The 15,508-nt window shown below is 34.8% G+C and overlaps 1 long non-coding RNA gene across 2 annotated transcripts; it reads left to right on the top strand.

The window, feature by feature from the left end:
* Window positions 1–791: 791 nt before the first annotated feature.
* Window positions 792–7,459, top strand: LOC110607413. Of its 2 annotated transcripts, XR_006351148.1 has the most exons (4): window positions 792–1,195; window positions 4,502–4,657; window positions 5,984–6,065; window positions 7,009–7,459. It is a non-coding gene; the product is annotated as an uncharacterized LOC110607413 (long non-coding RNA). The 2 variants fall into 2 exon arrangements; XR_006351147.1 differs by lacking the exon at window positions 5,984–6,065 and having other exon boundaries at window positions 794–1,195.
* The last annotated feature ends 8,049 nt before the right edge of the window (window positions 7,460–15,508 follow it).

The raw sequence follows: 15,508 nt of genomic DNA, 5'->3' as shown, positions 1-15,508 counted from the left end.
TAAATAATATAAACTATAAAAATAAAATCTTAATTGAAAGATAAAAAATAAACCTTAATAAACAAACCTGCTATCAAAAGAACCCTTAAATTCCAACTCTAAATCTCTCTCAACTCTCAAGTCTACTGTCGCCCTCCCCTCCCCCATTCGGCCTCTCCGTCACTAGTCTGGTACAGCCGTGCGCCTCCCGCCGATCGTTCCTCTGCTCCACGCTGTCAACGTCGTTCTGCGTCCGGTTCCTGCGTCCGCTGGTCTGCTTGCTTCTTTGCTCTTCTCCGCCGCTTCCTCTGCTCCAGTCTTGCCGTCTGGTGCTGCTCCTCGCCGCGTGCTCTGTCACTGCAGGTTTGGATGGATATTTTGAAATTGTGATTTCAGATGTGTGCTTTCCGAGATCTGTGAGATCTAAATATTATGATTAAAGAGGAACAAAACACGACTAAATCTTTAATTATTTTAACTAAAAAAATTAATTAATTAATTTTAACTTAAAAAATTAATTAATTTATTTTAACTTAAAAAATTAATTAATTTATTTTAACTTAAAAAATTAAGTAATTAATTTTTAATTGAAAAATTAACTTAAAAAATTAATAACTTAAAAAATTACTTAATTTTTAATTGAAAACTAATACATTTCTAAAATAAAAAGTCCTAATAGTTTTTTTAAATATATTTTTTAGTTAAGTTGTAAACTATTTTTTTATTATTATATATCTTTATCGGTGTATATGTATATCTAATTAAATTATTATTATCTATTATATTAAGTTAATTTTAAAAAATACAATTTTATATTGAAACCCTAATTCTAAAATCACATTGCATCCCTCACTCACTCTCCTTACTGCCGACAGCCACTTTCCTCACTCACCCTTACTGCCGACAGCCCTTTCCCTCACTCATTGTGCCGATCGACCGACAATTCTTCCCTTACTCACTTCCTATTGACCGACATCCCTCTCCCTTACTCTAACTCACTTGTGCTCTCTCTCCCCCTTCTCCTCTCCTCCCTGCTCTCTCTCTCTCTCGCTCGGTCTCTCTCGCTCGGTCTCGCTCGGTCTCTCTCGCTTGCTCTCGCTCAGTCTCTCTCGCTTGCTCTCGCTCGGTCTCTCTCGCTCGCTCTCGCTCGGTCTCTCTCGCTCGCTCTCGCTCGCTCTCTCTCTTGGATTTCTATTGCTTCTCTCTCCTTAACTCTGTAAGTGAATCCTTGCTTTGTAAATTTGAATATTTACTTTATCACTTTGATTCCTTTGATTTTTTTTTTCTATTTCTTAAATTTAGAAGTTATATTTGATTTTTTTTATATAAATGTGTTGAAAGAGTGTGATTCCAAGAATTGTGTGAAATTAGGAATTTTGAGAAGTTAATGACTGCATTGTAATGGGTGATGAGGTTGTTTCTAACATGTAGCTTTAGGATTATGATTTCTGCAGAAACAGCTCTTACATTTGCAATATAAGCCACTATCAGTGTGTACATATATAGAGCTGTTGTAAATGTGTCTTCGGAATTTCAAACTTTGCCGAACTTTCTAATACATTTGGCTTCATGATTACTCTTATGCTATGTTTTAGAAAACATAGGAAGGAAAATGGGAGGAATGATTCAAAAAGATTATCCTCTTTTCTTTTATTTGGATTGGAAAGAAAATGAAAGGAAGAAATTAAGGGGGAATTTGTTTTATGATGGTGAAATTATAATTTTATCCCTTCTGTAATAAAAGATGGTGTTATAAGGCTAAACCAGTAAGGCCAATACTTTACACCAATTTGTTCTAAATTTTGTGGACCCTATGCACAAACTTTCTCCCAGTTTTCTTTACTGACTTCCCTCTCTCCCAAACAAGGTGAAATATATTATTTTCAAAAAAATTTCTCCTTTTTCTTCCTCCCATTTTCCTTATTTTCCCATAGTGGAAAGCATTCAATGGTTACCAAAGACTAAACTGAGCTGATCTGGTTTGTTTTTCGGTCATTTTGGTACTGTTTAGATTAAGTTTGTAGAGAAGTATTGTGACTAGTTTGAGTTCAGTTTATTAACCAGAAAAAAGAAGGAACCAATTGAAACTTGGGCCTCTTATATAGTCAACCTTTAAAGGCCTGTCCAATTCTTATAGCATGGCGCTGGGTATATTTTAAGAAATCTTTTTCCCTAATCACAAAGCCACTCACACTTTCTTTTCATCTTATCTATTTCTTGCCTATGCTTCCCATACCCATAGTCAATGGCTTGTCCATTGTCAAACCCAAACCCATAGTTCCATCTTCTGCTTATAGTCAAGTTCCTTTGTCCCTTGTCTATCAAGGCCATTTATTATATCCCTTTTACTTTTTCTTGCAGACGAAACTAAATCCCCTTTATCATCATCATTATAATCATTATCTTCTTCTTCTTCTCCTTCTTAATAATGGTAGAATCAGCAAATGAGTCCTAGATAAATGGCATCACAAGTTGAGACAATTTCGCTGCTATCTTGTTCTTCATCTTCATGGGCTGCAATGAACTAGCTAATATATTCAGATTTTTTATTTATGTTCTGCTTCAACTAATAATGGAAGAACAGCAAATGGGCCTTTGATTTATGTTTGGACTTTTTTTTTGAGATAGATTTGTGCTTGGATGTTGAAATAGATTTATGCATTGTGTTTGGTGTTATTTCAAGTTTTGTGATGTTGAGATTAAATGTGATATTATTAATATTAATCGACTTTGATATTGTAAGTCTTTTGTTTATAATTCTGGATTGATTGAATTTAATCTTTAATGTTGGATTGAATTTAAGCTTATCAATTGCTTATTTTGAGGAAACCTTCTTTGTAACTAGAGAATGGTTGGAACAAATTAGTTTTGAACTGAACTGAAATTCAATTTGGATTAGTTGTTATTTCAGTTTTGTTTAGTCTATTAAATTAGTAGTTTGAGTTTTGGTTTTTTGATTTAGAAGGAATAGGATCAATCAATTGCAGCCCCTACTTTCTCAAACATAGCCTTCAAAAGGGGGGGGGGAGGGAGAGAGATGGGAGGAAAGGGGTGGGGTTTGCTTTTCAGAATCACTGTGGAATTGCGTTTCAACAAATTTTTTCAAAATCATTTCATCATCACCAACTTCCATGTTGCTGAAACTCCAGTAGATTATTAGTGTTCTCTTTTCCATATGGTAGCTTTCTATCATAACTATCTTAGTGATCATTCCTAGACATGTCATACCATTCTATGATGAGTGTTCATCTCGTTATCCATCTCACTGTTAGAGGGTGTGTACTGTTCTTGAGGGTTCCAAACCGAAACCATATGAAAACATTGATATTATACCGAATTGAACTTATTTTACTGTTTTTGTTTGGTTGTGGTTTGTGACCAGGAATCAAACCGAAACTATTCTTGAACCATACTAGAATTGAAACGATAGCCAATTTTATACATATGTTTTTTTATAATTTGTTAGGTATATTATATACTTTTGTATGTAATTATATATATATTGTTTTTTTAAAGGGTTTTTTTAATTATATATATAAAAAAATTCTAGATGAAGAAAGAGAAGGGGGTTGTTTTTGCTAGAGATTCCTTGTGGTTGCTTGTGGAAGTTTGCTTGGAAAGAAAGTGACTGGGTTAGGTTATTGAAGAGAGAAGTGGAAAAAAATGAAAGTGAAAGCCCCACATAACTGTCCATAGGCCGATATCTTTCTCACACTTTTACATTAATCAAAGTTCTTTTTTTTTTAAATTCTCTTTATTTTTTATAGTTATAATAAATTTAAAAAAAACTGTCCTAACTAATTTTTTAAAAAATAAGGATGAGATAAGTTAATATAGTTAGTTGTGTGGATGTTATTTTATTTGCTATTTGTACAAAAGCATTGAGTTTAGTTGATTATAAAAGGTTCAAAAGGACCATGCTTATTGAATACTCAAGTCTTAATGTGACTATGGCTGATTGGCAGTCACAAAGAAGCTTTCCTGAAAGCAATTTTAACATAAAAGGAAATGTTTCATATGCATTTTGGGTGAATTGACTGCACCATTCCATGTGTTTGTCTTGTAAAAGAGGCAACATTTTGCTTGCACCTGTCCCTATACAGTCCACTCATGTGCAAATACAGCATACATACACGTTGCTTGCAAGTTAAACACTTTAAAAAGATAATTTTCTTTTTGGTCATTTTCTACTTAGGACAATAAGCACAAGTTGCAAGCAATTAATTTTTCAAAATACACGGACAATTTTAATAGGCCAAAAGGAAAATGAAGGAAAAGGCTAGAGAAGCACATTCAATTTAAGTGAAAAGATCACAAGCCATGTATATGGTGTCAATTAGCATTGTTTAAATATTAGTGTTTTAATATTAGTGTTTTGCTGTAATAAAAAATAAAGATATTTGTAAATTTATATACAGGTTGATAATGAAATTTTTTCTTAAAAATTATTCTTTTAAAAGATAATAGGGATTAATTATAGTTTTAGTTGTTTATTTATTTATCTATTTGTTTCTGAATGCAGTCTCAAAGTGTTTACATTTGGTGGGATTATCGGGACATTCGTTCTTCTTCCAGTTAATTATCTTGGGAAGCAGCTCAGCATTGATGATTTTTATGATCTACCAAAGAAGTCTTTGGACTCTTTCAGTATCTCCAATGTAGACAACGGTTCAAACTGGTCAGTTTTAGCTACCAAGATTAAGAAATTGCATTATTCAATTATGCATGGCTAAATTGTTGTGAAATGGATAGCATGGTTAGGCGATGTGAAGGTTACGCGCGTAAAATGCTTCAAATTTCAAAATGTGGTTTTTGAGGCCCACGTCTCCTCTTTTTCTTAGCTTGTTGACCGGTTTAGACTCTCTCTGCTTTTGAGCATTTAGAATTGGTAGACACCGCAGACTAATCCAAATAGATCACTCTATATCATCTATGTATATCTGTAATTGTATAGTTATTAATGGATAAATAAAAATTAATTCACATGAATGAGAGTTGGTTTCTGATTGTATTACGCCATACAATGGTTTTATTAGCTTAGTTTATGAAGATGTGGTAGACTGAGTCCTGTTAAGAATTTCATTTTAGAACTTGTGGGTAGTCAATTTTGACCTTTTCTTTTCTTCTTTGTGTTTCCCCCTCAATATTATAGATCTTTTAAATGTGCATTCTGCCAGCAGAATTTGGAACTTCGATATATGGAGATATTTGGTCGCTCCAGCTCTCTGCAATGTTTAAGGAGAATGTGTTACTCTTTCATTAACTGTTGATAATAAATGTTAGTTAGGTCTTCATGATGTTTTAATTCAAAATCACTGCATTTCTACAAGTCATTCTTATGCATTTCTGAATATTGATTACATTAAATACGATGGTCTTTGTCTGTTTCATGGAGAGGTTTATATGAATTGGTTTTTGCTCTCTATTTTTATTGATTTACTAGTTGACTTGTTTTGAAATTTCATATCTTGCAAAAAACCAGTTGAACCACTTGTTGGCATCCATGATCCATGAATTTTTTTTGAAGGGGTTGTCTCATGCCCATGGCTATTGACATCTCTCTGTATCTCTCTCACTGTTTTTTTTCTTTTAATTATTTTACTTTTGTTTGTCATATTTTTCTTTCTTTTAAACTGTTATTTTGTTTATAAAATCTTCAAGCTCAGAAAAGATCACAAGCCATGTATATGGTGTCAATTAGCATTGTTTATAAAATCTTGATTAAAACCCTTTGGTTGTCATCCTCAGGAAGCTCCATCAACCCCAGTGAAAATCTCCTTTCTCTTGACTGCAATGTAACTATTTCTTTATCAATATATCGTTCATCAAAAGTGGCACTTACATTAACCAAAAATAAAAAAAAATTGGCACTTAAAATCTGATTATTTGATTATTTCTTTATGGACTATTAATCTGATTATTTGATTATTAATCTGATTATTTGATTATTTTTTTATGGACTATTAATATGATTATTTGATTATTTCACCATCATTTTTTTTAGAGCCCTATCACATCTATTTTCTATCAATGGAATAGTAGTGAAAAGGCACTTGTAATGTGGGAGGAGCTGTAAAGGCACAAAGGTTTGAGATAAACTGCCAACAACTTTTAAATCATATAGAAGTAATTGCGCTTCATTTCGTGTGACCTTCTTGTTCTGCCATGCCTTGTGCTGGTTTAAATGCCTTACTTCTATGTAATTGTTGTGATTATAATGTTGTCTACCTTTTAGCATTATGAACAAAGGGACTGTGATGAAACTTTAGTAATGCGTCATATGATTGTAGAGTAAATGGTGGAAAGCAGAAATGCATTTGTTTTCAACCCCCTCTTTGTCATCTCCGGCTAGCCCTTTATTTTCTTCTTGTCTGCTGTCTGTAATAAAATGAGTAATTCCAACTTCATATTTACTTTTATTGTTATCTTTTTAAATTAAGTGCTAGCCTTTAATATTTGGATAATGACTATGAATATCTTTCCTGGAAATGATTATTTTATGGGCTTTTTTATATTTTATCTCATGCGTCTTTTTCTAGTCTTATTTAAATAATAAGGAAAATTTTGGGAAAATATGGTAACAGCATCTGGTACGCTCACCATCTTACTGTGATTCGTGTTGGCTAGCTTGGTTGTGCTTCCTGTTTCATAAATAAAGTGGTTTAGCTGTTCAGCATTATATCTTTGGATCCAATGATGTATTAGTATGTGGAGTTTGAGGTGTCTTACCATATTGCATTTTGATTCTTGTTTTACGATACTACTTTTATTATTAGTAGTAGTAGTATTATTAATTTTTCATTATCTTCTTTTATATTCAAATATATTTTAATATTTTGGGTAGAACCTTATGCCATTTGCAATCATGGGTGGCATGTAACAAGTTTCAGGACTTCTCAACTGATGTGATATGGTTTGTGCCCTTATGCTGCTATATTAGAATCGTAGTAGCATATAGTAGAAACTGGTATACCCAAGTGGAGGTGTCGAAAATGTTAGCTGATATTATATTTTATTTATTTGTGACAGGTGATTTGCATCTGGAGAATGTATACTATTCAGAAATGAAAGATGCTGGTTTCTTTGATGCTGATTGAGAGTGATGCAGTGATATTCTGGCCGGATGACTCTGTATATTAAAGTAACTTCCATATGGCAAAAATTTCTGTACTTGAAGAGATGCTTGTTCGTTGCTTGTTGGACTCGTTCTTTTACAATAGATGTAGTGTGTCTCTGGTACTTGGAACGCTTTGTTGTGTACCAATTAGGAACTGGTTAGACCGCATTAAAAAATATAACTTTGTATAATACAGAATAAGGGAAGCATAAAGGTATATTTTATGATATGAATTTGATACTATTTGGATCCATTATGTATTTTGAGATATTTTAAGTTTCTTAGTGTTGAACTATAATAATGTTTTGAACTATTAGATTGCAGAATTATGAAATGAAGTTGATGTGTATATATTGTCTTTGATGTTTTATGTATTGGAATGTGTGTGTACATATTGATATTGTAGCAGGTTTATGAATTTATTGGAAAAATGATATGAATCAGATTTAAATGCATTTATTAGTGACTAATCAGCCACAAAAGCAAATTAAATAATAAATATTTTTTATTTTACTATTAATTTGCGACGAAATAGCGACTAAATGCTCTTCCCTGAGGCGACCAAACAACAACGAAATAGCGATCAAATTAGCGACCAAAATAGCGACCATTTCGCGACCAAAATTTAACGACTAATTTACTTCCATATAGCGACTAAATGCTCTCCCCTGAGGCGATTAAATAACAACGAAATAGTGACCAAATTAGCGACCAAAACAGCGACCATTTAGCGACCAAAATTTAACGACCACTTTACTTCCACACAGCGACTAATATTTCTAATACCTAATTTGCCATAACACCAAATTAGCGACCAAAAAATGGTCGCTGATTGGTCGCTATTTTAGCGACCAATTTCCAGATTGTCGCAAAAAATTTAGCGACTGGCCAAACACCGACCATTTCATTTTGGTCGCTAAATGGTCGCTATTTCATAATAGCGACCAAATTCTGCCTTTTAGCGACCAAAATTTTGGTCGCTAAATCACTGTTTTTTTGTAGTTTTACCTCCGATCTTGTGGCTTCTCTTTTCTTTGCTCCGTACATTCTTTTTCTCTACTTGACTAGTTTTGCATCAGGATATATGTTTAGTTTGTGGGACATGATTTGAGGGTCAATGTCGGGCATGTCAGCCGGCCTCCAAGTGACTCGCGGTTGTCGAAGCCGGTAAAAAATAACATTTCTGGTTATCAACAATTTTACAACTGCAGATAGTGATAAAGGATCGAATCCACAGAGAATTGAAAACTTATCTATTTTTCTCAACAAGACCAAGAGATTCAACTGAATGAGTAACTGAAAGCAAGTAACTGAAAGCGGAATAAAAGTAAAGTGCAATAAAAGTAAAAAGGGGGGTTTTGAGATTGATTTGATTAGCAAACTATTGAAACCAATTAAATGAGCAAGTAATTAAAATAAAAGGGAAATTCAATATGAGAAAGGTCTAGTTGAAGAAATGGATCCACTTTGGTTGTTCGGATTGATCATTGAAACTTATGTTCTTTTGATTGATTCAATAGATTAGTTATGGAGGTGGAAGACACTTCTCACCACCATGTCTCTCCTTATGATTAAATCAATTAGGGAACATCCTCTAATCAATTACTAATTAATAAATTGCCAAGGAACGTCCTTGGGCCTTAGGCATCAAAACGATTGTCAATTGCATGAAGAAATAGAGAGATCCAATCCTAGCTACCCAAACGCATGGAGATGTTGCTAGATCATACAATTTCTTAGTTATTACACCAAGTATTCTTATGTTAGAATAATTTCAGCAATTACGAACTAAAAATTATCCCAACTAACAATCAATTACCTTGCAATCAAGAACCAAGTGGCCAATTTGATCAAAACAACAAAGTAATCATAGATTCAAGCACCAAATTGTATGAATATTGGACAAATCAAAGATAAATAGTTTATGTTCAGATCTCACAATCCATAAAACAACCTTAGTTTCAACTAATTTTCAACTAGAATAAAAGTTTCAGCCACTCATGGCTTAAACAAAACAGAAAATAAAAGGGGAAAGCAAAAGATGAAGAACCGAAGATGGAGATGGGGAAGGGAGAGCGCCGGCCACTCCTCCTTGTCTTGGTCGAATGGTGTGTTCTTCCAATCTGCCTTGGATGTCCTATTTGAAGAGTTTAAATATGTCTTGAGGTGTTGTCTTAGGGTTTCAAGGCTGCCCACATTTTTAAGAGGCTGCCCAAAATGCCCTTGGTCCAAGATGTGCCATCCATGCACATGTGAGAAGGAAAAACGTGGGGCATGTGTGGCTTGTGCAAGAGTGGGTCTTTTGGTCTTTGTTTGCTGCCCAAGTATCTTCAAGATGCTGCTCAAGGTGCCGAAGACTTGCCTTCACACTCTCCTTGCCGCCCATGCACTAATAAGGAAGGTGGAGCCTCCTTTGCAATTTGAATTTTGAATGTGTAAGGCATGAGGTGGCAAGCATGTGATCTTTGGATTTGGCTTCCTTGATAAGCTGGATTTTGAAATTCAAAATTTGAATATGAATTTTGAAGATTTGAATTTCAAAATACTTTTTTTATTTGGCTCTTCATATATGGCAACTTGAGACTTGGCTTCTTTAATAAGGAAAAGGCTACTTGGAGATTTGAAATTTGAATTTCAAATTGCTTTGGCTGAATGTTCTTTCCTTCTTTGCCACTTTTCTTATTTAGAACTTTCTTTATTTAGCTTCACTTGATTTCAACTTGGCAGGCTTGCTCTCCTTTGCTCCATTTAAGGCAGTTTTAAGGGTATTTTCTCCAAAATGTCATTTTTCACCATTTTCTACAAAATAATGTCAAGAGCACTAAATTAAGCAGAAATCATGTAAATAATCATCAATAATATCAAGATAAAATGCACTAATTTATGCTCTATAACCAAGCAAAGCTATTTGCATGTCCTCGTATCAGGACCTTGACTATGGTTTCTTGCTAATCTCTTAGACCTGCATTCATGTTGAACGTTTTCTAGGGATCTTTCTTATTTAAAATGAAGCTTTCAAGCTCTTCTACTGGTTGAGTGCTCTACTCATTTTTCTCGTCTCTTACTTTCATAATCTCCAGGCGCACCACTTCCTCTCCTTCTCTCACCATCATTGCCAAATACACCACCCGTGATTCTTCTTGCCTTCCTTTCACTGTGGCCACTCCTCCCTCAGTGAGAAACTTCATGCATAAGTACCGAATGCTTGTGGCCACCTCAAATTTCATATAAGACTAGTCGACTTAGGATTGCATTGTATGTTATTAGCAGTTTGACCACCAGGAACTGAGCATACTGGGTCCAGGTGATGGGCAGCACTCCTAGAGTCGGCAATAGCTTAACTTCCCTTCTACTGGCAAGGGCACTCTGGGTTGAGTTTATTAAACAATTTCCATATGTGATTAAGTATAAGCATGGGAAAGATAATGTGGTTGCAGATGCTTTGTCTAGGAGGTATGCTTTAATTAATGTTGTGAGTTCTAAATTGCTTAGTTTTGAGCATATTAAGGACTTGTACATTAATGATGTTGATTTCGACAATGTGTTTGTGGCTTGTGAGCATGGAGCTTTTAACTCTTTTTATAGGCATGATGGTTACTTATTTAAGGGTAAGAAATTGTGTGTGCCTAGATGCTCTATGCGTGATTTGCTTGTGCTTGAATCTTATTGCGGGGGTTTGATGGGGCATTTTGGAGTACATAAGACTTATGATACCTTATTTGAGCATTTTTATTGGCCTTCTATGTGCAAAGACATTGAGAAAGTGTGCGCTTCTTATATTGCATGTAGACAGGCAAAGTCTAAGTCTATGCCTTATGGTCTTTATATGCCTTTACCTATTCCTAGTTCACCTTGGATGGATATTTCTATGGACTTTGTGCTTGGCTTACCTAGGACTAGGCGTGGTAGAGATAGCATATTTGTTGTTGTCGATAGGTTTAGCAAGATGGCTCACTTCATTCCTTGCCATAAAACTGATGATGCCATCAATTTAGCTGACTTATTCTTCAGGGAAGTGGTTCGACTTCATGGAGTGCCAAGGACAATTGTGTCAGATAGAGATACAAAGTACCTTTCGCATTTTTGGAAAGTATTGTGGGGTAAGTTGGGTACTAAACTCTTATATTCTACTACTTGTCATCCACAGATAGATGGCCAGACAGAGGTGGTGAATAGAACTATTGGTACCTTACTCAGAGCTATAGTGGGTAAGGATTTGAACACTTGGGAAGATTGCTTGCCTTTCATTGAGTTTGCATATAACCGTAGCATACATTCTTCCACGGGATTTTCTCCATTTGAGCTTGTTTATAGTTTTAACCCACTGACTGTACTTGATCTTGTTCCTTTACCTTTACATGAGCTTGCTAGTTTAGATGGTGCTAAAAAGGCAGAATTGGTGAAGTCCTTACATGAGAAGGCTCAGTCTAACATAGAGAAGAAAAACAAGGTGTATGCTGACAGGGCAAATAGGGACGGAAGAAAGTAGTGTTTGTCACTGGTGATTGGGTTTCGGTGCACTTCCGAAAGAAACTATTTCCAAATTAGAGGAAGAATAAGCTGGATGCTCGTGGTGATGGTCCATTTCAAGTCTTAGAGCGAATCAATGACAATTGATAGCGGTTGTCGAAGCCATAAAAAATAAACCTATTTTCAATCAACAAATTAATTTGTAGATAGTGGCAATAGGGTCGAACCACAGGGATTTAACACTACGGATTTTCCTAATAATAACTAAGGTAAACAAATAAATTAAAAAGAGGGGGGTTTGATTTGATGAATTAAAACTAAATAGCAAGAGAAAGCAATAATTTAAAAAGATGAGAATTTCAATGGGAGAAGAATTCTAGTCAAAGCATGGATCTATTTTAGTTTGTTTAGAATTGATCATTGACTCTTTAATACTCCTATTTATTTCAATAAATTAGTTTAGGATGTGGAAGACGCTTCTCACAATCCAAATTCCTCCTTAGTTCTAGTTTGATTAGGAAACGTTTGCTAATCAAACACTAGTTAACAAGTTGCCAAGAAACGTCCTTGGGGATTTTTACTTTTCAATTTTTAACTGCCTTAAGACTTAGAGAAACCTAATTCTATTCTTGCCAACCGCGTGGTCAAGTTTAGATTATGCAACCGATTATACTTGAGTTTAAACAACCTAAGCAATTACGAACCTAAATCATTCAAACAATATATTACTTAAGCAATTAAAAGCAATAGGCCTTAATTGATCTTAAAGGCAAAGTAATAATAATAGAAAGATCAAGTTGCATAAATATTGAAAATAAAGAAGAGTTTAATAATGGAGATTTAAATCTCCCAATTCATCACAAACTGAACTTTTCCAACTTCAACTAGAAAAGACAAGTGTTTAGCCACTCATGGTGGACAAAATACAAAAGAGAAGAAGAAAAGTAGAAGAAGAGAGTGGCTGCCGAATTTCTGCAGTGATTCCCAAGGTGGAGAGATGATTCCTTACTGGTTTGAGGCTGCCTCCTTTTATAGGTGAAGAGTCCTAATCCAATTAGGACTTGGAATCCTAATTTGAATTGGTCCTTTTGTGGTCTTTTACTCCTTCTTTCCTTTTGTATTTAATTATGGATGAATTCTTCTTCTTGAGAAAGTCTTTCTTGGAGTGACTCTTGGAGATGTCCTAGGATTGATCTTGAAGTGTTTGAAGTAGGATAGGACTTCAATGCTTTTGAATTTTGAATTTTGCCTCTTTCCCGCGCTGCTGTTCGCCTCTGCTTCAGTTTGATTTGGGCAGTTGATTTGCCCAAATCACTTGCCCCAATCGCTCGCGCAAGTCAGTCCCAGTTTTCTACTTCAGCTTGATTTGGGTAGTGATTTAGCCAAATCACTTTGACCCAATCACTTTTCCAGCTTTTTCTGCACTTTTTCTCCAACTTTCCATTTTCTTCCTTTTCTGTAAAAACATGACAAAAACCATAAATTAAGCTGGCAAATATGTAATTAAGCAGTAATAAAGATAATAAAAATGTGGCTAAATTATGTTTGATCAACAATGCTTATAAAATAGACTTGCCAGGTGAGTATGGGGTTAGTGCTACATTTAATGTGTTTGACTTGTTTCCTTTTGACCATGTTGCAGATTTGAGGACAAATCTTTTTGAGGAAGGAGGGAATGATACGAACTAGCAAGCACAATCACATGAGAATCGAGGAAGCAAGGATCCATTGGTGCTCCCTAGTGGACCAGTGATAAGGAGCAAAGCTAAGAAGCTTGAAGCAGCTATGAACTTACACATTCAAGAACAAGTAACACAAGAATTTACTGAGTTTGCCATTGGCAAATGTCTCGTGAAGCTTGAAGACTCACCTAAGCTACTCACCTTACTTAAGGTGTGTAATGGAGATAGCGCTGTCTAATTTATTCGGCATTGTTATGATGGGCTTGCTATATTTTATTATTTAAACACTTGTTTTATTTTAACTTTGTTTGGGCTTGTATTCTGGCCAAATTTTTTCTTTTAAGTTTTAGAGTGTTGGGTCATGTTTTGAGCTTATGTTTTAATACTTATGTGTTTGATGTGTATTTTAGTGTGTGATTGGGCTTGAGTCTTGTGTGTGGTTTGGCCAGCCCTAAAAAGAGTGTCTTAGAGTTTTATTTTCTCTCCTTACTATATAAGGATAAGAAACACTTGTAAGATGAAGCTTTTAATCAAAATTATCAGAATTCTTTTTATACCTTTGGCGTGTATTGCTTTGAGTGAGAATGAGGATTTTCTTTCATCAATTGCACCAAGAATCTTGGCTAACTTATTAACTATTCATTGTGGCGTTTGTCAGATTCTCATCTAAATCCTTCAATCATTGGTATTTCAGCTTCTCTAATTGTGGGGTGCCATAGGAGGTGGGTTTATCAAATCTTTGGATTCCATATCTATTTGTGCGTGTGGGTTTGAGACTTGTGCCATAGGGTTCCGCGTCAAATATGCTGCAGGGCAGAATGGAGTATTTGAAAAAAAAATAGAATAGTTATAGAGATGGAGCGATCAATGCTTGAAGAAAAAAGAATACCAAGAATATTTTGGACAGAAGCTGTCTATACAGCAGTCTATTTGCTCAATAGATGCCCAACAAGAGCAGTACATAATAAGATTCCTATTGAAGCATGGAGTGAAAGGAAGCCTTCAACACAACATTTGAGAGTTTTTGAAAGCATTTGTTATGTCCACATACTAGAAAGGAAGAAATACAAATTTCAAGAGAAGACTGAAAAAGGGATCTGTCTCGACTATAGCTCACAATCAAAGAGTTATAGAATATATAGCCTGAAAACAAAGAAACTAATTGTAATTCGAGATGTCGAGTTCGACGAGAATGCCACTTGGAATTGGGACAATAACAAAGTTGAAAGATAAGTCATTACTCTAAGAATATCAAGACTAGAAGAAAGTCAAGAAAAAGAAGTGGAGACTTCACCACAACAATCACCAAGGGTTGATTTACTTCCAACAATAGTAGATGAAGATCCATCTCCAGAACCATCACAAGCAAGTGCAAGCCAAGATGGAGATAAAGATGTACAACAAGCAAAACAACAACAAAGAAGATCTACAAGGTTGAGGAAGCCAAATCTGAAGTATGCAAATGTTACTACTGAGGTAAGAGAAACTCACTATTGCAAAATTCACCATAGAGCCAACAAGTTTTCATGAAGCAATCAAACAAAAGGAATGGGTGGAAGCAATGAAGAAGAGATTAAGATGATAAAGAAGAATGAAACATGGGAGCTAGTTCACAAGCCAAAAGATAAAGAAGTTATTGGACTAAAATGGGTCTACAGGATCAAGTACAATGAGAATGGTTCAATTCATAAATACAAAGCAAGATTAGTGGTGAAAGAATACTCTCAACAGCCTAAAATAGACTATTTTGAAATATTCTCACTAGTGGTCCGTATGGAGACAATTAGAAAGTAGTGCTTGTAGTAGCCGCACAACTCAAGCTCCAAGTATATCAATTAGAACTCAAGCTCCAAGTACATCAATTAGATGTCAAATATGCTTTTCTCAATGGAGAGCTTGAAGAAGAAGTATACGTTGAGCAACGCCAAGGCTACATCATTCAAGGAAAAGAAGATATGGTTTACAAGCTTAAGTATTTGCTTGACAACAGCTTCATCAAAAGTCCTAGCGAGCCATCACTCTACATCAAGGTACGAGTTTCGAAAGATTTCTTAGTCTTATGTCTTTATGTAGATGATTTTATATACAAAAGCACAAACACTAAAATGGTGGAGGAATTCAAGAAATCTATGATGGAAGAATATGAGATGACTGATCTTGGCCTCATGAAGTTCTTCCTTGGAATTCAAGTGAAGCAAGAGCCAGGACAAATATTTTTATCTCAAAAAAATATGCAGAAGATCTACTCAAGAAGTTCAAC

The sequence above is a fragment of the Manihot esculenta genome, chromosome 7 (genome assembly GCF_001659605.2).
Source record: "Manihot esculenta cultivar AM560-2 chromosome 7, M.esculenta_v8, whole genome shotgun sequence".
Lineage (NCBI taxonomy): Eukaryota > Viridiplantae > Streptophyta > Magnoliopsida > Malpighiales > Euphorbiaceae > Manihot > Manihot esculenta.
Note: the sequence above shows the minus strand (reverse complement) of the source record. Positions and strands in the feature narration are given on the sequence as shown.